We start from the raw sequence: 22436 nt of genomic DNA on the forward strand, positions 1-22436 counted from the left end.
CATTACCTGGTTAGCTGCGTTCTTTTTGTTCGAGAGTAAAAGATGCTCTGAATTCTTCATTGTTAATTCAGAAGTCTGGGGAAAAGTCTTTTAATATAATTATTCTAGACAGGGATGAGAAGATGATTAAATAATTGCTTTAATGGAAACAAACTGATGCTTTAATCTTCTCTTTTTGTTACACAAACAACAAATCTGCATAGTCTTTTTCATGGTGAAACGAGCTGGAGAATAGATTTGTGATGAAAGTTAAAGGCTCCGTGGCATGTGAAGCAAGAGGAGGTCTGACTATACATTTTTCAGAGATTTTGAGAGTAAAGTTGGGAATATCATGCAGGCCTAGGGCTCGTAGGCATAGATTTTTTTCAGAATAGCAATTTTTCAGATTTTGAAGTAGCCTTATGACAGCTCAGAATGCCTGTCTGGGAGTGCACTAACCTTCATATCTACTCCCTTTTGGACATGCCACGACTCACACACGCTGTGCACACTCCAATGAAGCTACTCATTTTGACAAATAGACTGAATTTTGATCAATCTAACTCAGCCTCAAAAATACACTAATCCCCCAAACCCACCCAAGTTATTATATTGCCTTGTTACTGGTCCCAATAAGCATGTGCCTAGTGTCAGTCTTAGACGACAAACCTTAGCTGGAGCCAAGTGTATCTTAGCAGATAATTTGTTGGAAAAAAAAAAACAAAACACAAACAAAACTTTTATCCTTGGGCTGTTGCCAATTACTGCTAAGTAAACTCACCAGCATGGAACATCACCTCTTCCCCTCCCCAACACACACACATCCAATCCCTCAACGTCCTTTAATATTTTATAAAATATATTTTATATAATCATTCTCCTTTCATGGCTGTAACAAGTTGTATGTGAAGTCATTTGCTATAGACAGAGCTTATCATCATCTGAAGCTATTCAGTAATATAAATTAATGAAACTTGAGGTGGCAGCATGCATTCTGCATGTGAAAGTTATGCCTTTTCCTCCAGTCTGTTAGTTTACAGAAGTGTTAGGGCTCCAAGCATACTCAGGCCCACAAAGGAAGAACAAAAAGGCATCTGTATCTTTAAAAGGTCAGGATCCTTAGTTGGAGTTAGAGCCAATGTGCACAGTTTTTACAAGTATCACTTCTGAAAGGTCCATAATATCATAGCCAGAAAATCTGTCATAATCTCTTCCAAGCATTAAAGAGTTTTGTCATTTGGGGGAAAACAATAAAGGGATTTTTAAAATTTCATAATGAGCTCCTCTCTTCTTTTTAGCATAATGAAGAATGCAAGAGTCATTTCCATTTAGTAAGTACATCCTATATGCCTGGCACTGTGCTAAGCATTCTACATAGCTTATCCCCTTTAATCTTGACAAGCACTCTATGAGGGCCATAACATTACCTCTCCATTTTACAGATGAGAAAATGGAGACATAGGACAAGTATGTAACTTACTTGAGGAAACACAGTGAGCGGGATGAGTCTCGGAACCAGGCAGGCTCATTCCAGAGTCCTGCTCTTCCTACCTCCCATCTGTCATTGGTACAATCTACAACAAACGCCTAGACTGAAATGATTTCCAGGGACCTATAGTTAAACATCCTATTTTTCCCCGTTCTGATACAAGGCAGTCTCCTTCCTCTCAGACTATGTCTTTATGATTCCAAGCTAAGTATGTCTTTGAAACTGAAGAATATGTGTTTTATTTCCACTCAACTTGAGCAGATACAAAGATATGAGTGTGACTAAATGAGCCCACCTAGGGTAAAATTTATGCAGAAGTGGATAAATCAAGGTAGTAGTTCTTTTAATTGATCAAAGTAAATCAATTCCTTTGACCTTCAGTCTTTTGGACATAGTCAAAATAAAGATGCGATGATAGCTTAGAAATATCAATATCTCAAGGCAGCTGGTTCGTCATTGGTGCAAAATATAAAAAGCAATTCCAACGGAATCATTTTTGGAGAGCTTTACAAAATTCTCACCTTCCCTTTACTCACTCCCACCATGATTTTTTTTTTTTTTTAATTTCTATTCTTTGGCTAGCTGGAAAGGGCTGAGGTAGCACTTCAGGTTGAATATTGCAAAGTGTCTATCTCACCTGGGTAATTTAAAAAGGAACACAGCTGTCAATAAGCATGCTGAGAAGCGTGACAAAGACGAAATTCAGAGTCCCCAAATGCATTCCTTTGCACCTGAGCAGTGAGCTCCCCATTTTAAATCCACTTGAGCCAATAAAATTCAGATGGATTTTATAGGGGGAAAATGCAACTGACATAGAATCAATAAGGTTGAAATTTCTCCTCAAGTGGCAGCTTCTGGATGAGAAGCAGGGCATTCTAGTCATAAAGTGAGCCTGTAAAATGCTGCATTATGAGAAAGGATTATGAGTGATGAAAATGTTGCTAGAAGATAGAACCTAGCTCACAACACCTTTGCTAAATTTACCCAAACTCAGAGGGATCTTAAAAACAAACAAACAAAAAACCACTAACAAGCAAACAAAAACCACCCACCACAAATCGGAAGAACTAAGAGTCAAGTTTTGAAGTGGTTAACACAATATTGAGTTCTTGGTGTGATCTGCTGTGTCTAATAAGCAACAGCTTTTGAGCTACTCTTGGTTAGGCACCCAGTTAGTTAAAAAAAAGTTCAGAGTGCAGTACACAATAAAATACATTTCCAAAATGATAGTCAATTTTGTCAGAGGCAAGCTTGGTTAACTCCTCAATTCTGGATTATGTCTTTTTCTTGTTCTTAAAAAAAAAGTCATAATTGGGTGGTTTAATCAGAAAGTGTGGTATTAGAGCCAATACTGATAAATAAATTCAAATCAATTTGTTTTTTCCAACAGCATTTATGAGAGTTCTAAATATACTAACAGCCATCAAACGAAAACTTTTACTTTAATAAAATATATTGTGCTCAACCACAGTGTTCATCAGATATAGACTATCCCTAAAAACTAATCTTATAGGCAAGTTTATAAAGTATATCATATTTCAGTCCCTAGCTAGAAGACACTGCTTTCTTCAGAGGGGTGACTAAATTCCAAATCAATAGTACTGAGGATTGTACTCCATCTTGCCTATGTTTCAACCTGCCCTTTCTTTGGCTACAGATGTGTGTACTTAAACATATTGATCATTAAGCACTTAAAAATTATCTATTAAGTATGGAGAAAGCAGCTGGTGTTAACACATAATTAGTTTTGGACTAATCTTGCATTTTTAGTTAAACATTCTAGGCTGGTGTACAAATAGAGCTGGTGGTCCTGTTATATGCTTGTGTAAGAAAATAACTCAGTGAATATTTTGAGCCTGAAATCAGCACATGAAGCACTAAATCTTCTAGAAGAGGCTCTTGGTCATCAGTGTGTCTTTAAATGTTTAAAGATTCAGGGTTTGAAAATGGAAACACCTCAGTCTCTCCACTCTGCAGACTAATGGATCTGCATAATTAATATATTTTACTGTGATTTTTTTTTTTTTTAACACAAATTCTAGCCAAAAGTACTATTGGAAAATTGTTCAGGGGCAACTCCAAACATGTTTTCTTATAGTTTCTAGAAAGCTTACTCACAACACAGGCAATCAGTTTACCATGGAGCTTTGAGTTGGCCAATCTAAGTGGATGATCATGTCATTATTTTCTTTTGGAGTAAATGATGTGTTGGGCATAAAAGGTTTCTACTGGTATTCCCCAGGGGACTTATTTAGCCTTGCCTACAGAATATTTATTTATTTATTTATTTTTGAGATGGAGTCTCATTCTGTCTTCCAGGCTGGAGTGCAGTGGTGCAATCTCAGCCCACTGCAACCTCAGCCTCCCGGGTTCAAATGATTGTTCTGCCTCAGCCTCCTGAGTAGCTAGGACTACAGGCATGTGCCACCATGCTCAGCTAATTTTTGTATTATTAGTAGAAGTGGGGTTTCGCCATGTTGGCCAGGCTGGTCTTGAATTGATAACCTCAGGTGATCCTCCTGCCTCGGCCTCCCAAAGTGCTGGGATTACAGGCCTGAGCCATCATTCCTAACTTTACACAATCTTTAAATCCTCCCAAATTACCACACCTTGTCTCAATGTAGACTTACTGGCAAAGATATAACAAATATTTTGGGCTCATTTTATTTCTGGTAAAATATGGCTTTCAGAATATATGTGTCAAATATGAATTATTATTGCAAAGACTTCTTAAGTCACCATATTGACATTCACTTCTCAATGTTGAACCCACACATCTTTATCTGGCTTTAGATCTCCATGAGGGAGGAAAATGGATAAGATTTTCCAAAACCTGTGACATTCAAACTACCTTCATATGAAATTGAATGGCAGAGGAAAAACATTTTTTTTTTAATTGGGGGAAGATTTTAGAAAAAGTCTGGAATGTGGACATCACTTATTTTTTTATTTAATAAATATTTAAGGATGCCTACCATGTGCCAGGCACCATGCTAGGCATGGGAGATACAATGATGAACAAATATATATAATTTCTGCATTCCCAGAACTAAATGCCTTCATTTTTCCATTTTCTCACCTAAACTGAGTTTCTATTTCATGGCCCAGGATGTGTTTTCTTAAAAGCATAACTGAACTGTTCTAGTAAGGCATTTGCAGGAAATGTGTGCTTTTGGTCCTATATGTTCACACTCAGTGAAGGAACAAGAGTGAATCCACTTATTTACTGATGTGATTATTGTCTGCTGAAATGGAGTGGTAGGAAGCAGGGAGCTGGAAAACATTTTGCAGTGTGTGTGTCTTATAAGCATTATTTATTGCTTCTAGGCATTCTCAGATTTGATAGGCCATTCTCATTCTTGGACAGTATTGGGAGAGGAAAGAAGGGAAAAAAAGCTTTGAAAGGAAAGAAAAGTAAAGAAGATAAAGAATAAACAGAGAAGGTGCCTAAAGAAACTATGATTTTCCCTGGCAATCTGAAATAGATCTAACTTGCATTATCTGGTTTTTTTGTGGGTATTCACTCACTCATCTATCTATTCAATAAATTTATATATTGGGTACCCTCTTTAAGCCAAGTACACTACTAGATGCTAGGGCACAGAAATAAACAAGATCCACTAGTTCCTGAATTCATGGAACTTCTAATAGACCAGGATTTCTCAAACTTGGTACTATTAACATTCTGGTGCAGATAATTCATTATTGTTAGGGGGCTGTTTTATGTATTATAAGATGTTAAGCAGCATCCCTGCCTTCTACCCACTATGTGTCAGTAGCAATCTCCCCACCCAAACCCCAGGTTGTGACAACCAAAATTACCACCAGACATTGCCAAATTGCCCCTGGCTGAGAACAGTACAGGAAACGCAGTAATTGCCACCACCTTTGACCAAATCCTCCCACCATATTTCTACTTTTCTTTCTTTCAGATACTCTGCTGCACAGTTTACCCTAGGGTTTTTAAGTTGCTTTCCCCAAATATGTTAGTGCCATTTGCCAACCAAGACAAGTAAGGCATCTCTAAGTCCTTTTACTATTACTATCCCTTACCTTTGCATAACACTTTACCACATTTGTGTAGCTTACATTATCTCATTTGATTCTAGCAGTCAACTAGTAAGACAATATTAAAATATTATCACCTTCAACCAGTGAATAAATGGACATTTAGATGGTTACAAGCCCAAATTCTTACAGCTAAAAAAGGATAGAACCTGGATTCACACTCACATGTCCTGGCTTAAAAACCAGTGTTTTTCTACACAATTATACTATTTCATGGGGAAAAAGGTAAGTAGAGTTAAAGCATACTTTTTCTCTTTGAAGCAGTTCAATAAGGGCAGCACAGCAGTAGTTAGGGAATTTGAGGTCTACAGGCTTGGCTTTCTTACTCAGCATTTATTAGCTGAGTGGTTTTGGACTGCCCACATACATTCTTAGAGTCTCCCCAGTAGTTCAGGGAATGTAGAGTGATTATTGCAAAAGCTGCAAGAAGCCCTAGAGATCAGCCTACCACAGTAGAGAGAGTGCGGGTTTTGAAGTCGGATGGATCAGGTGTGTGAGTCAGCATCCAAGCAGGAAGCAGATAACACCTTCAAACTATCTGATCTCTTGCTGGTGACTCTACACCATTAAAACTTAATTTATTTAAGTCAGAAAACTGAAGCCCCAAGAGATGAGTTGAATTGCCCAAGCTCTATGGTGAATTTGGTACAAAAGGAAGATAACAGAAGAGCTCAATGTCCTTCCAGCCTAGTGAGCTGAAGAACCATTTTAAACAGAGGAAGGCTGGCATATGGATCTGGCTCAAATCAGAAATGTATGTGTTTTGGGTTATAAGCAGATGTCTAGGTACCTGAGACAGGTTCCTGGTTTTTCAACTGGACGTACCCAAACATCTTTGGGGGTTATTTTAGCCAGTTTCAGCCTCACTAAAGGATGCAGAGCATGTACTCCTAGGTGGCTCTTAGAAGACTGGTAGACATGAAAAACACATAAAAGGCAGGTGGTGGTTTGCAGTGGGCTTGTCACACATGCTCCTGAGCTTGGATAGATGCAGGGCTTTGCCAGGAGATGGGGCTCACACTGTTTGTGGGCCCATATCCTTGATCTTTTGATGAGCTGTTAAAAGGTATCTGTAATTATCGAGACCCTTGGCACATTTGCCAAGATAAAAGGCCTTTCCAGTATATTGCTCTGGCAGCATTCCCAAAAAGAAAACTATCTTCTACCTGCATTGCCTCAGAGCACTCAAACTTGCAAAGAGAGGAAATAGGTCCAAATCCCGGCTCTGCGATATAGGGGTATGCATGGCCTTAGACAATTCATCTGCCATCTTGGGGCCTTCGTATCTTCATCTGCAAAATGGAAATAATGAGTACCATTATGAGTAATAATGAGTACCTTCCCAGAGTTATGAAGAAGATTGCTGTCATAGATGAAATAGGAAAGTACTGTTGAAACTGTGCAGGTCTGGACAATAGCATTGTTATTTTCTTCCTCTGTAAGTCAAAGTCCATTTTGCTATCAGTTTTCATTCCATGCCCTCGATGAGTGCTTGAGGTTAGGGGAACCATTTCCCCAGTCTACCAGGAAAATCACTGCAGTTATGGGATGGGTTTAAAGTAGTCTGGAAATGCTTTGCTGGGTCATTCCATCTCAAGGGGAGATTTATGCCTTATTATAAATTGCAGGAAGAGAGAATCATCACTGAAGAATAACTATAATAAAACCAAATGCAATATGTATAAAGCCATTCCCTATGATTAGCTCATCTTAGTAATGCCCCTGAATTTTCCTTTCCACTTTCTTAAGACCCTTTTACCCCCATCAGTCTTGCCATTACCCATTTGTTGTGGAGTCAGGGCAGAGGCGGCAGGGATTTACAGGACCTGGACCTTGCCCATCAGTTTCTAACACTGTGACTTCAACCCTCTCCCCTCTCCACATGATCCTGGAAGCTCCTCAGGGGAATTGACAAGTCATAATTTTCTCCCCAAGTACAGATGCTCAGAGAAAGCCTCTCTTTGCCTGCTCTAGGTTTCTCATTAGCCCCCACTATAGGATATTCAAGGGTTTCTCATTTCTCATGTTTTATTTACCTCAAAGCATCTCCTAATACATTTGATCAGAAAACTCGGTTAGCTCAAATTTTTTTCGAAGACCATTATCTGCTGGCATTCCTCTCCCAGACTCCTTCCCTCAGCTCACCTCTTCACTCTGAGTGGTATTTATAAACTCCTCAACTTCTGAGGCATTTGGAAGACACCCTCCTTTCTTCCTCCCCCAGACCAGTTCCCTGATATAATTTTTTTCTCTTTCTCCCACTGCCTTCACACTCAAAGAAAGTGTTTCTCAAACGTTTTTTCTCTGGATCTCTTCAAAAAGGCAAGAATGTTTTCTTATTTGTTCACTCATTCATTTGTTCGTATGTTCATTCATTTGTGCATTCTATGTAATACTGAGCAGCCACTGGGTGCCGGGTTAAGATTTGGGATACGGAGGTAACTAAAACAAACATGGTCTCACGTAAGACTTGCAATCTAGTCGGGGGGACAGGCAATTTAAAAATCCCTCAAAAGTGATTTAATTATCATTATAGTAAGTGCTAAAAATAAAAGCTAAGCCATCTTGGGTACTAATTATGTGACAGGCACGGATCCAAGTGTTTTATGCATATTAATTCATTTAAGCCTCGTAACTATGCTTTGAGGAAGTTAAAAGAGGAGAGGATTAGTGCCCATAAAACCTGAAAGGCATAGACTCCATTAGTAAATTTGTGAATATTGGAATGAGGATGATACACCAGGACAAGATGCTAAGAGTTTGCATAGATGACATTTATGTAGCACTTTCTGTTTACCAGGCACCATGCTCTATACCTCATACATAGGACTTGAACCTTCACAACAGAACCATGAAGGATCACTATCATTATTTTAAGAATGGGGAAAATGAGACATAGAGAGCCTGAGCCACTAGTCCGAAGCCACACATTGTGTATATGGTGACTCTGAGAGTATAGCTTAGGTGCGTTTGACCCCAAGTCTAGGCTCTTACCCACTATGTTAACCTGTGAAAAGTTGACATTAAATATTCCTCATACAGTTTATGTCCTGGTAAATACTGGTAAAATGGAGGAAAAAAATGGATCTTTTTATGTGTATCTGAATTAGAGTCACAATAATCGTTCTTGAAATAAAATGGAACTTTGTATGTACTGGGAGTGTCGAATCCTCAACCTTTAAGCATATTTCCATGTAACAGCTTCCTGTTCAAAGGGTGAGCTGAAGACCAGCAGCGTGGGCATCACCTGGGAGCTTGTTAAAAATGCAGAGTCTCAGGTTCCACCCCGACCTATTGAGTATTGGAATCTACATTTTAATGATTTCCAGATGATTTGCATACACACTTATGTTTGAGAAGCTCAGATCTAGCACAAGTTAAAAGAATAGGCTTCCAGCCCTGGTTGTGATGCTAACCGACCAGCTGTTTGACCTGCCCAGATTTTCTTTGCCTTTTCAGTGGAAATGACCTCAGCTCTCTTCACAGAGGAGTCAGGAACCCCCCAACAGAAGAGCCTGGGGAGGAAGATTCCACAGAAACTCAGAGACTCTTTTTTACCTCTGGAATCAGTTTCTCACTAAGTAGTCCAAGGACCACCTACATGAAAATCATCTGGGGAGTTTATTAAAAATGATGTTCAGATTAAAAGTAGACTTGTCAGAATGGCAATAAATGCCCAGAATAGGGTGTCATAATGTCTTCAAACACCAAGAGAAAATGGCTGTTAGATGAGAATTGAATATCTCTCCCAAGGTGTTTATCTGGGATAAGGATGCAATAAAGTCATTATCAGACAAACATTAAATGACATTTAAACTTCACATTTGATTAATCTCCTTTTGGGAGGAACTGACACTGGAATGGGTACTTTGGATCCACCCAAACTTGACGTTCAAATCCTTGCTCCCATTACCCACTACCTGTGCGACTTTTGAGTGACTTACATTTTTGAGCCTCTGTTTTCTCATCTGTTAAAAGAGGAGCAAATTCTCACCATTCAGGAAAGAGAGCAGCTCTTTTGAGGTTCTTTATAACATAAATAAGTATGTGGTAAACAGTACTACAATAAATAAATCACAACTATTATTATTGGTTATTCAACATAAAGAGATTTCACAAAAAGTTACTTTTAAATTATCTGTATTATCATGATATAATCATTATTGCAGTAGATAGAAACCTATTTAGAATAACTTTTGAAGTAATGTTTAATTTAATTTAGCATACAGTTCTTGTTACTTCATTCATTAATTTATTCATTCAATAAATGTTTATTAATAGTCTACTAAGTACCAGGAGCTTGCCCAAACACTGGGAATGTAGTAGTGTTATATGCTATATGGAGGGGTGAAATGAGGGACGGAAAATGTTAGATAGAATAAGAGCTATAGAAAAATACAAATCAGGTAAAGGGGATGGGCTATTCTTTCAAATACATATTTTAATAATTGAATTAAACAGTAAATTTATCAGAAGAAACTTACAGAAAAATTTTGGAAATAACTATGTTTACCATTGTGAGTTTTCCAATTTTCTCTCTAGGTTTTCTTTTAAATGAAACTAAGTATTTGAAAATTTTAAATTGATTCGAAGCTTGTTGACCAACCAATACCACTTCTTCTGCTTCCCAGAGAATGTGTAACTATTGCAGGTTTATGACCCTTAATACTTAACAAAATCATTCGTTATTTTATGTGATACTAACAATAGCCCCATGAAACAAACAGGTGAATTGCATATTGAGTTTTCCATTAAGGGAGAGAAACTATAGCTCAGGAAGGCCATTTCCAATGGATCAGAATTTTACCACTGGTTAATAGGGATGTGGGAGACACAGACAAAGGTCCTCATTCTCCAAATTCAACTTGGACTTTACCACAGGATCTCTACTTATTTGTCAATCCCTTGAAAACCTCCCATAAAACAAAGGTGAGGGCTCTGGGGTGGCAGAGATCTCTGTGTGATGTGATGTGATGTGATGTGATGTGATGTGATGTGATGTGATGTGATGTGATGTGATGTGATGTGATGTGATTATTCTGCATGGTGGGGAATGGTTGAGGTTATTGTAGGTTTAAACTATTACCATTGCCTAAGTATGAAGGTGTTGAGGATAAAAACAAAATAAATGATATAAAGGCAAATGGAATTTATGAGCCATGGAGCATCAGCTTCAAGAAAATGTTAGACTTATATGTGGAAAACCTATTAGGTTATAACGGAATTTTCCAAACTCAATTTTACTTAAGTTTTAGAATGGAAAGTTTAAACATTCAATCCAAATAAGATCTTTTTTAATACTTTCTGATTTTAATTTAGGAATAATTTTATTCTTACTGGCCCTAATTTGACGTCATAGTTTAGTGAATTCTACCAGCTAAGTGTCCAATAGGTACCTTGAAAATGTTACCTCTCTCCTTATTCTCTCTGGTCCACAAACAATGCTATTACTTAATAATTGAAATATTTGAGCCAATATGTTAAAGGAGACAAAAATATCATTTCTAATTATTATAACTCTTATAGGACAATTAGAATACCACTGGGCTTCAAGAGAGCAGTGTCCATCCCTGGACTCTAGAATGGCCTGATTAATTTTCCAGTCTTATTGAGGTTAAAATTCACATTACACTGTTCAAACTCTACTTGGAATTATTTCTATAGTGAAATAATGACATTTTAAACTATCATAATTGGTCATGCCTTTGCTTCTACAATGCTGCTACATTTTCCCCCCAACTATGTTTGGAGTATGAAATTTGGGAAAGAATAAGAAACACCCTAGGATGTTCGGCCATCCTTGATAGTGATACAAATAGCTAAAGTGGTAGTACAAATCATTTCCTAATGTATGTGGCTCCAAAGTTCTGACAGGGCAGATGTTCACCCAGAAATGGGTCAACTTAGTTGACAAGTATGGTTGAAGATTATTAGTTAAATAAGCCTAAAAAAAGTCCCCAATTTCCCTCTCTGATTTTGCTTCTGTACATAGTCATGTTTGGTGTGTGTGTGTGTGTGTGTGTGTGTGTGTGTGTGTGTGTGTGTGGATCTTCAGATGTTCTCAAAGTCAAATGTCAGCTGCTTTATCCTGTTCCCATTAAGTTTATTCCAAAGCAGACCTCCAATATCAAGGCCCTTCTTTTCTTCCTATATTAGTCAATTTTCACACTGCTGATAAAGACCTTCCACAAGACCTGGCAATTTGCAAAAGAAAGAGGTTTAATGGACTTACAGTTCCACATGGCTGGGGAGGCCTCACAATCATGGCAGAAGGCAAGGGGTAGCAAGTCACATCTTAGATGGATGGCAGCAGGCAAAGAGAGAGAGAGCTCATGCAGGGGAATTCCTCTTTTTAAAACCATCAGATATCATGAGATTTATTCACTATCACAAGAACAGCAGGGGAAAGACTTATCTCCATGATTCAATTACTTCCCACTGGGTCCTTCCCACAACTTGTGGGAATTCAAGATGAGATTTGGGTGGGGACACAGCCAAATCATATCACCTCCCTAGTATCTAATACATGGTATTTGGCATAGTGTAGGCCCTTAAGTATTTGTTGAATAATTGACAATCATTTAGAATTCACACTCCGAGCAAGGAGCATTCTGTTGCATCAGTACCTTTAAGCCTCTCCAGGCCAACTTGCTGGGTGAAGAGTAAATAATTTGATGAAATTGGTCATAAGGATATGGGAATGGGATGGGAGGGGTAAGAATTACAGTTTCCATTTTTTTTGAGCCCTTCAGGCACAAGGTAGACTATGTTAAATAAATTTAATCATTGAATTCTCACAACAGCCCCGTGAGACAGGGGATCACCCTCTCATTTTACAAAGAAGGAAACAGAAGGCTTGATGGATTTAGAAATTTGTTTAAGAGTGTGGAACTAGGAAGTGATGGTGTAAACTTTACTCCCAGGTGAGCTCAAACCCACCATCCATGCTCTTAACCACTGCACAAACTCTTTGGAAAGGAGCAGATCTGATTCATGATCACGCCTCTTTCCCTGAGGTCTTGCCGCTTGTCCCATCCTCCTGGTGAACCCACTCTTCATCCTGGCTAGTTTCTCATTGTTTTTTGTTTTCTCCCCACTCCGATGCCTTTAAGTCCTCATCCTCAAATCCATCATGGGATAACTGAAGTGTTCCACTTCAAATGAGGACCAAACACGAATACACCAACAAAAACTGCCTTTTATTTTCTGTCAGAGTTGGTGGGTCCAGAGAAGCTCTCCTCTTTGCATCAGGGCCTCTGACCTGGGCTGTCTTGTGGGTGGCCTAGCTGAGTGGTAAGAAGTCTCTGTATATAGTCATAAGCTTTGCCTGTTTCTCCCTAAGTGGGGCTATCACCTTCCAAGCTAAGAATGCCTTTTGTAGCTTGCCTTGAAGTACCTCTCAGGAAGTTATCTGGCGCCATGATGCGTACTTAAAATCCTCTTGTTTTCCTTCTCCCAAGATAAGAATTAACTTCCTGATGAACTCTTCAGTGCTTTCTCTTTGAGTAAACTCTGACTACCCCTCCCACAAGGACAGTTTTCAATTCCAGACAGCTGATACTTTTTATTCTAGTCATGCCATTCTATTGAATTTAGATTTCCACTTATAATGATCCTTTTTTTATTTTTTATTTTTTATTCCTTACGATCTTAAGATGTCACTGTTTTTCCCCTAGAACTTTCTAGGATGTTTATGTCTCACCAATAAGCATTAGCACTGAGAAGTACAGAAGGTTCATTTTAATGAGCTCTTCAGGATTTGTCTTGCATCTGCTGAAATAAATTAGATCAAAATAAGATTGAAGAGATCTTCAAGTGCTGCAACACCTAACAAACTGATTTTATTATTTAGATAACAGGAAAAAGTGAAAAGAACTGAAGTTTAAGAAAATTAAATTTGTGTACTTAGTGAAAGATCAGAAGTCTCAGTGGAGAAAAATTCTAATTTGTATTACCTACAAAAGAGGGAGAAGGTCACCTGAAAAATTATACAGACCCACAGAGCTCAAACCATATTGTAGACACATTGAATATTTAGCGAACTTTGGTCCAGGAAGGGAGAAGACCCTACTGCTTTGTCTGAGCTCATGCCTTAGAAGTGTAAGACTACGTGATTACCTTAATCTTGGGTGATGCTTTGGATATTACTGATAACTCAGACATGATAAATTTGATACGGATTTACTCTTTTTGCCTTTGTTTACTTGAAATGATAGAATTTTCTAACCCTCTTCTTTTGAATTAATCTCTTTCCCAGATTCTCATTTAATTTTATTCTTACCTTGTCTTCCTAATCCCAGTTATTCATTCACCTATTATTAAAATCTGGGTATCTTGGGCACTAAACTTTGCTTTTGATATACGATAAGGTAATTAAATTGTTGCATTTAATAAAGTCTCAGAAATCTGCTAGCAAAATTAATTCCTCCTTGAATTTATGTAGTTTACTTTCATGGCACTCTTCTCTGCTTCACTATCTTGACACTCTCTCTTGGAGTGTATGTATCAGTTAGCTTTTGCTGCATAACAACACAACCCAAAATTTAATGGCTTAAAACTACATTATTTATCTAACTCATGATTCTGTGGGTCAGCAATTTGGCCTGAGCTTAGCTGGGTAGCATGTCTGCTGATCTTGACTGGGCCCACTCATGTATCTATAGCGATTCTCTGATTAATAAAGTGGTTGTTCTTTCTAAGGATTAGCTATGTATTGATTAGAAAAATGAGGATAATTGGACACCTTACCTGTCATCAAGTGAACTAGCCTGGGCTTGTTCTCATGGCAATCACCAGGTTCTAAGCAAGCAAGCAAACTGCAAGATCTCTTACAGCTTAGGCTTGGAACTCAGAGAATGCCACTTGCACATTCTGTTGGTCAAAGCAAGTCACAAGCCCATCCCAGATTCAAGAGTTGAGGAAATAGATTCCACTTCTTGGCAGGAGTTGCTCCAAAGTATTACAATTATTTTTACAATCTGTCTAGCACTCAATCATCATCTCTATGAGTCCAATCTTCTTACCTTACTGCCAGAGCACACTCACCTGATTATCTCAATCTTACCTGAGTTTCAACCTCTTCAAAACAGGCCTAACTATTGTCTCTCTTTCCTTGTAACCCATTTCTGTCAGTAAAAAGTGTCATTTTCCCAGGCTCTTAACTGAAAGTCCTGTATTCATGTTACACTCTCCTCTCCCCACTTTCTTTATAGCCAAAACCACCAAATGCTATGAGAATCCTTCTGAAGTATCTCTCTATCTCTCCTCTCCCGTCACTTAAGTTTCTCCTTGATCTCTTTGTCTCTCATTGTTCTTTCATTCAAGACTTCCAGCACACCCCCTCCCAATTAATCTCACCTATCTCTTCTCTTTTCTACTCCAAAACTTTCCACTGATTCACTATGACAAATTCAACCTTCTCTGCCAGATACACTACCTGATTTGGCCCAAATTACCTGTCCAGATTTACTCCCACTATTCACCAATTTGGATTTTCATACCTCAGTAAATGAGACATTTCACTGGCCTCAAACACTCTATAATTGCTTCTATGCCTTTATTCACACTATGTTTTTCTCCATCCTTTTTGACTTTTAAACTCTGACCCACCTCCGTAACTCAGATCACGTTTCCTTCTGCACAGAGCCAAAGGCAATAGTCACAGAGATTTCTCTCCTTCCTGTTCTGTTAGGTAATTAAGCAGCACTACATATTTTGCCATGTGATTACGTTTCATCCTAAATTATCCCAATATTCATGGGCACTAGCATTGGCTCCTGCAGCAAAGTTTGGCCTCCTTGAGAATAAACACATCACATCTTCATTTTAGATTATCCAGGACTCACTGGACAGGGTATGGGCAAAATAGATATTGAACAAAAACTTATTTCGTTGAATTAAATCTCAAATTTCATTTAATCATCCCCTTTGTGAAGATGATTTTTCCTATCATTTTAAGAAGCAGAAAAGCTATGTGATTCATCAAGTTCAATATTTAGGGGCCCCGGAAAGGAATATGGGTCCCTAAACTCTGAACTGATTCACATTCTTTACACAGAGTCTGTAGTCTCTTAATACTGACAAAACGATTTCTATTACACCAAGACAGAGGAAAATGCTGCCATCTGTCATTCAGCAAAGTCATCTTTGACACCTCCCTCATCCACTGTCATCCAGTTCAGCACTAAATCCTGTCCATTTTCCCTCCACAATTTCCGTCAATCTGTCTACTTCTCTTCATCTCCACTTTCACTTCTCTCTCTGTCTCAGATGACTGCAACATCCCATAAAAGTTCGCACTGTTTTCTACTCTTCTGCCCACTCACACCTTCCTCCAAGCTATTCTCCACATAGCAACCAGAGAGGTCATTTCTGAATTCAAGTCTGCTCATCCTGCTTAACACATTTGAGTAAATTTGCATTGCTGTTAGATTAAAGGTCATATCCTTAGCAGATCCATAAAACCCTGCAGCATCTAGCCATTGACTGTCTCTCCAGATTATATCTTCCTGTAATGCCCCTTACATCACTGCTTTATCCAGCCCAGTTCCTCAAGTACACCATGATCCATCCTCCCACAGAGTCTTTACATATACCGTAATTTCCACCAGAACACTCTTCTCACCCTGACTGCCCTTCATTCATTTCTATACATCCTTTGGGCAACTCAAATTATTTTGCTGATTACTTAATCAATGTCTCTCCTCCATCAAACTATAACCTCCTTGAAGCCAGAAAGCCTCTTTGGTTTTTAGCACTTGAACTGAGTCTTAAAACCCAAAGATGAAGAACATAATCCAGGCAAAGACAACAGCATAGGTGAGGATTGGTAGACCAAAAAAAAAAAAAAAAAAAAAAAGCCAAGATTGGTTTGTAAGGCAATATTGCAAGTAATTTGCTATTTGCAAAGACAATGAGAGAGGAGGCTAGAGGGGAAAGCAAGGACTTGAAGACCGAAAGCCTTGAATGCCATGCTAAGGAACTTAGAATCTATCTGGCAGGCAATGGAGGACAACTGAATGGTGAAAAGTGGGGAAAAGGAGGCGACACAGTCAGACTTGTATTCTGGAAAGACAGCCCTTGTGGCAGCATGGATATAGATGTTTGGGGGCAAGGCTGGAGGCAGGTACAGCTGACAAGACCACCACTCTGGGCAAATGATGATAGTGGCCTGAACTAAGGCACTAGCAGGCAAATACAGAGATGTACACAGATATAATCAATATTATGAATGTGGAACTAACAAAGCTAGGTAACTTACTGAATGAGATGATGGAAAGAGACATGCAGGATGACTCTCAGGTTTGTTTTTTTTTTTTACTTTGGTGATGGAACAGAGGGAGGTACCATGGGCTGAGCTTGGGCACATCTCAAATAAGACTATTCCCATGATTTCTAGGAAATATCCTAAAAGGAGCATAGCCTTTAGATGCTTTTTAAACCTTACATCCTAATGCCATATCCAGGCAGAAATTCTCATAGTACATGATAAATGGGTTTGTTGATTCATTTCTAATGTTTCACTGGACTTGTAGCATTAAGAAATGAGAACATTATAACAATCATTATCATTAAACAGATCCACTTCCTATGAAGCACATTCTACATTACCCAGCTCCTCCTACTCCCTCTGGCATTTGTCTACCAGTTCTTTCCAGGAAACGTAAACACATAAATGAATCAAAGTCAAGCAGCAGCTGCCTCCTTTTACTCGAGCAAGTCTGACATCTTCTTACATCTTTGTCCTGGGCTTTTTCTGAATTTGTGTCAAAACATTTCTTCTAATTCTATCCCCACAAGCCACTGGTTCTGTTAGGGATTTGTATCCCATCCCAGCATCTGTGAAATACAGTGGTGAGGCTGAGTGGCATCCAAAGAAATCTAGGTCCCTCCAAGTTCTCACCCTATGCCAGGCTCTGCTTGTCTTTACTTCAATGTACGGATGCAGTTCAAGATAAGACGGGTGTCTCTGGATTTGGCTAAGAACTCAAGAGAGGTGGTCCTGGGCTCAACTCCTTGCTTTACCACTTATTCTGCATGTGATGTTACAGAAGTTACCATGCTATGAACCTCAGTTTCCCCAGCTGTAGAACAGAGATAATACCCATCTTGCAGTATGTTGGGAAGATCGTTTGAGATTATGGATGTAAAGCACTTTCTTCAGGACCTGGAACATAGTAAATGCTCCCCAAACATTAGTTGTTCTTTTGATTATAAGTATTTTATTATTAATAATTACCAAAGAGTGACTTATAAAGCAATAACAAATATCCAGAATCCTTAGGAAGACCCATCCTGTCTTGCCTCAAGCCTCATCTCATGCTATGCTTCCTCTTGGCCCCTGCAGCCACAGTAGCTTCCTTTCCTTTCCCCAAGCTTGTCAAGTTCTTGCCCTTCACAGAATTTTCTGTCTGAGACTGCATTCATCTATGTCTAACTCTTTTCAAGACTAGCTCCTTTTCTGTCTTTTGGGCCAGAGAGTCCCTTCCTCAAAGAAGCCTTCCTTGTTCACCTTATCTGAGAAGACCCCACTGTTGTTCTCTACCATTGTACCTGCTTGTACCTTAATTTCCTTTATCACAATTTTATTTTTATTTGCCTATTCATTTCTTGCTATATACATAAATAAATACACATACACCCAGTACCTACACAATGCCTCCTGCTTTGTGTGCAGTCAATAAATATTTACACTGAAAAGATGTTCATTTTTTATTTTAAGAAAAATGTCTGCATACCTCTGATAAAACAAATTGGATACAGACTGTCCCCAAAAGAGCCATAGATCAAATAAAACCTTGAAGTCAGTGGTGTGAATTTACATTCATTAACCTCTAATTTAGGTCGCTGAGTTATACTTTATTCCCAGGACATGAGTACTAGCTTCCTAAAGTCATTGATAACAGAGGTCATGGGAAGATGCCCCTCCTAAATTGTACACTGATATAAAATGGGCTGAGATTTATCTCTTTGGAATGATGATATCCTCTTCATCTATTATGACTGGGAAGAGATGAAAACATTAGACTGGAAAATTGTTATTTGCATACTTCAGTGTGCATCCATTATAATATGCAGTTACAACCAATCTCTGCTAAGGAAGTCAAAACACCATAAAATTTTGATGCCCTCAACCAGCCTGTTGAGCATTGTTTTCAGTTTCCTGTAAGGGGAAGGTGCTTGTGTGAACACACAGGCCCTGGCCACCAGGGAAGTGAGTGGTGAATGGATGTTGGGTTCCACTATTCCTGTCAGGCTCCTTTGCTCTGCAGACGCACAATTCAGCTGCCACTGATATGATGTTTTGGCCACTACAAATCACAGTCCTCAGAGACTAGGCTATTCCATTAGAAATAAATTCTATGCCACCCATAGTTACTGAGGTCTCATGTGTGCCAGTGGGTTTCTCAGAAGGATTCTGTTACTTTCTTTTACAGTCGAGGGAAAAAGGTACAGCTATGTCACTTTACTGTGGAACATTTTATTTTACCGTTGCAATGAAGTGATTTTCATTCAGGATAGCTCCCTTCTAAGAAGCAGACTGGCTCAAAAAATCCAGATCCTGGATTTTCTTAATAGATACAGTTTTGGTGCACATGGAAATAACAAAAATGGAACTGGTGACATGATTCTAAAGGACCTGATTTATGGTAAATATCCAAGAAAAGTGGAAGGTGTGAAATCAGAAACCTAAGTGGACAGTAGATCTGGAAAGTTCCTTGGAAATAGTAGCTGCCCCAAAAGTAGCTGTGAATGAATGTGAGGGATAGGTTTTCAAAGGAGGTATCCATAGTGCATCACCAGTTGTGTCACCTTATAAGTTGTGCTTCTCTGTCAGAGCAGAAGTTCTTAGGCTGAGGTCCTTGAATCTCTGGGTTGGTCTGTTAGAGAATCCTGAGAAGTATCTGAATCCACCATGTCCGCATGACAATTTTTTAATATATGCGCACATGAAAAATTTTCTATGGAGTAAGTCCATAGCTTTCAGGAGGTTTCCAAAGGGGAAACTAAGCTTAAACACCAGCCTACAGATACTCCTCATCTCCTCTCATCAGGACTTTCCTAGATGACCACCATCAAATTTTCTCCCAAACAAGTTCATCTTATTCCAACTTCCAAGATAATCTCACACCTTGGAATCTTGTCATTCAATTTTTGTAAATTTTATTTATCTATTTTTTTGTAATGTTGATTCTGCCTCCCTTCCCTTATATGTCTTCACATTTTATGTAGATGCCTTTTTTCGTAACATTTAGTTCTACTTTTGTCTCTTACTTAACCACTTCTGGTAGACCAAAGTACCACTAAGGCACTTTCATATACACTTGTGAGTTTCACCCTGTTTAGAGTAAAGAAGGGATGCATTTCCAATTCAACAAATTAATATTAAATGCTTGCTATGAGTTGTGCATTGTGTTTGCTCTGATGCTAGTTCTGTCATGTTGATTTTTATTTACCTTCTGCAAAGAACTTTTTCTCTAATTTTTTTTCCTACTTTTTAACTTACCTCTACTGCCTATTTGACTGGAGTTTTGCTCTGGGCTTACTGGCCCTCATTGAAGAATTTAATTTACAGACACTCCCACCGTATGGGGGTTGCAGAGATGAACAAAGGATGGTCCCTGCCTTGAAGGGCTTTCAACCAGGCAAGGAAAATTATGTAATGGCATCCTGCATTCTTTGTAATTCTTAATTGTTTCATTTTTACTTAATTTATTTGCACCTCTTCAGAAGGTACTCCACTTTTTTTCTAGTTCCTCAAATACCTAATCTTCACATCTTCCTTTACTAAGAATAAGACCCTTTTGCATAAGACCCTCAATTTCCCTTTTTTCCTACTCAGCGTAACTTCTCGGAGCCCCATCCAATGCCTCCTTCTTATCTCTTAGAGAAAGAATTATCTCTCATGTTTTCATCAGACACATACTTTCTGGGCAAATACTACTTGCAAGGCACTTCCCACTTACATTTCTTTTCCCACATCTTCCAGTTTTCTCCAGTTCATGCAAATCATTTCTTTTAGAATTGTATCACTAATTTTTGCATCATTGTCTTTGGTTCCCATCAACAAATAGGATGTCTCTGACAGTATTTTAACCTTGCTAGATGTGTTGAAGAGCAGTATACATTTAATTTGGGAGCCCAAAGCTAAATTTTTTTAAAAAGGTCACTCTGTCTTTTAGTTACAGAATCACTAGATGGCTCCATCCCTGCAGTCTCTTCTGCAGTGCTGGAGTTGATGGGATACTTATGTCTATGCTCATTAGTGTGTTCCATGTGAACTCCACTTACCACTGGTCCTCATAAACTAAAACCAATATATTAAACATTAAGTAATTTGATACATTTTATTGCCTCTTAGATTTAATCAATAGAAAGACATTATTGAAAGATGGCGAGGATCTTTATCTTATTGCCTAAAAAATAATGTCTTTTACATGGAATATAAAGCCCTTTAGGCTATGGTGATCCTTCATTTCATTAAAATATAATGAGAAAAAGCTACTCTCCCATAATGAGGCAGAACTAAATGGGTCCTTAGCACAATCAATAAAAGATTATTAACAAAGAAAATTTTGTTAAAGAAAAGAGAATAAATTTTCTTCTACATCCTACAATAGTATAATAATAGAAGAGAGTGAAATTTCCTTACTTTAAGGAATGTTCCTCTAGGGAATTTTGATTAATACTATTTTTGAATATTCTTTAAAAAGCATGAAAACTATATATATTGAACAAAAAACGATTGGATTTTGTCTATACATACATATTCACTTATAGGTTGCTTAATAATCTGATCTTAATTTTAAAAAATTTTAATGAAAAATTTCAAACATATATAAAGAAACACAAAATAATATTATGAGCCTCTGCTTCTTTGTTGTCTAGCCAAAAATAATTACCTCACAGGCAATGTTGTTCCTTTTATACTGTCATCCTTACATTCTCCCCAGGCATATATCTTTCCTCCCATAAACAAATTGCTATGTATCTCTCAAAGGAATTTAAAACAAAAATACCAAAATATATCATGTACAAAAATTGGCAATAATTCAATGTCATCAAATATCTACACATTTCCAAATGTTTCACTTAATCTCATATTTTTATAGTTTATTGAATCTAATTTTTTTTAATTCACACATTGTAATTGGTTGATACGTCCCTTAAGACCTTTTTGGTTTTTTAACTTTATTTTAAGCTGGGGGGTATGTGTGCAAGTTTGTGACATAGGTAAATTTGTGTCACAGGGATTTGTTGTACAGATTATTTCATCACCCAGGTGTTAACCCTAGTACCCATTAGTTACTTTTCCTGATCCTCTCCCTCCTCCTACTCTCTACCCTCTGAAAGCACCCAGTGTGTGTTGTTCTCCTCTATGTGTCCATGTGTTCTCATCATTTAGCTCCTACTTATAAGTAAGAACATGCAGTATTTGGTTTTCTGTTCCTGTGTTAGTTTGCTAAGGACGATAGCCTCCTACTCCTTTTAATCTAGACGTTCCTCTCTCCCTCTCTCTCACCTCCTTTCTCTTTTTCTTTTCTTTTTTGGACTTTCTGTAGTTTGCTGTTGTACTTAAATAAACAAGGTGCTTCCCCTAGAGAACTTCTCAGGGCCTGGGTTTTGCTGATTTCATTCTTGCGGTGTCATTTCACATCTTCTTCTCTCTCCTATATTCCCTATAAATTTACTGTTGGACATAGAGGCTTGCACAAATTCAGGATTTGATTTTTTTTTTCTTTTTGCTAAGAATACTTCATTATTGGTGTGGTCATCTTCCTTTAGTGGTATGTAACATCTGGTTGCCTCTCTTTTTGTGATATTAGACATCAGTGCTTAGACTTATTAATTCATGAAGGGTTGTGTGTTAGCCAGCTCAGGCTGCTATAACAAAATACCA

At 38.2% G+C, this 22436-nt stretch overlaps 1 protein-coding gene and 1 long non-coding RNA gene across 4 annotated transcripts in view; one reads left to right on the forward strand and one right to left on the reverse strand.

Moving 5' to 3' along the window:
- SYNPR (synaptoporin) overlaps positions 1 to 22436 on the forward strand; it is a 336983-nt gene that overhangs the window by 168044 nt on the left and 146503 nt on the right. The gene's annotated exons all lie outside the window — the stretch shown is intronic.
- LOC112208636 (uncharacterized) overlaps positions 1 to 22436 on the reverse strand; it is a 219877-nt gene that overhangs the window by 21658 nt on the left and 175783 nt on the right. The window lies entirely within an intron of this gene.

The sequence above is a fragment of the Pan troglodytes genome, chromosome 2 (genome assembly GCF_028858775.2).
Source record: "Pan troglodytes isolate AG18354 chromosome 2, NHGRI_mPanTro3-v2.0_pri, whole genome shotgun sequence".
Classification (NCBI taxonomy): domain Eukaryota; kingdom Metazoa; phylum Chordata; class Mammalia; order Primates; family Hominidae; genus Pan; species Pan troglodytes.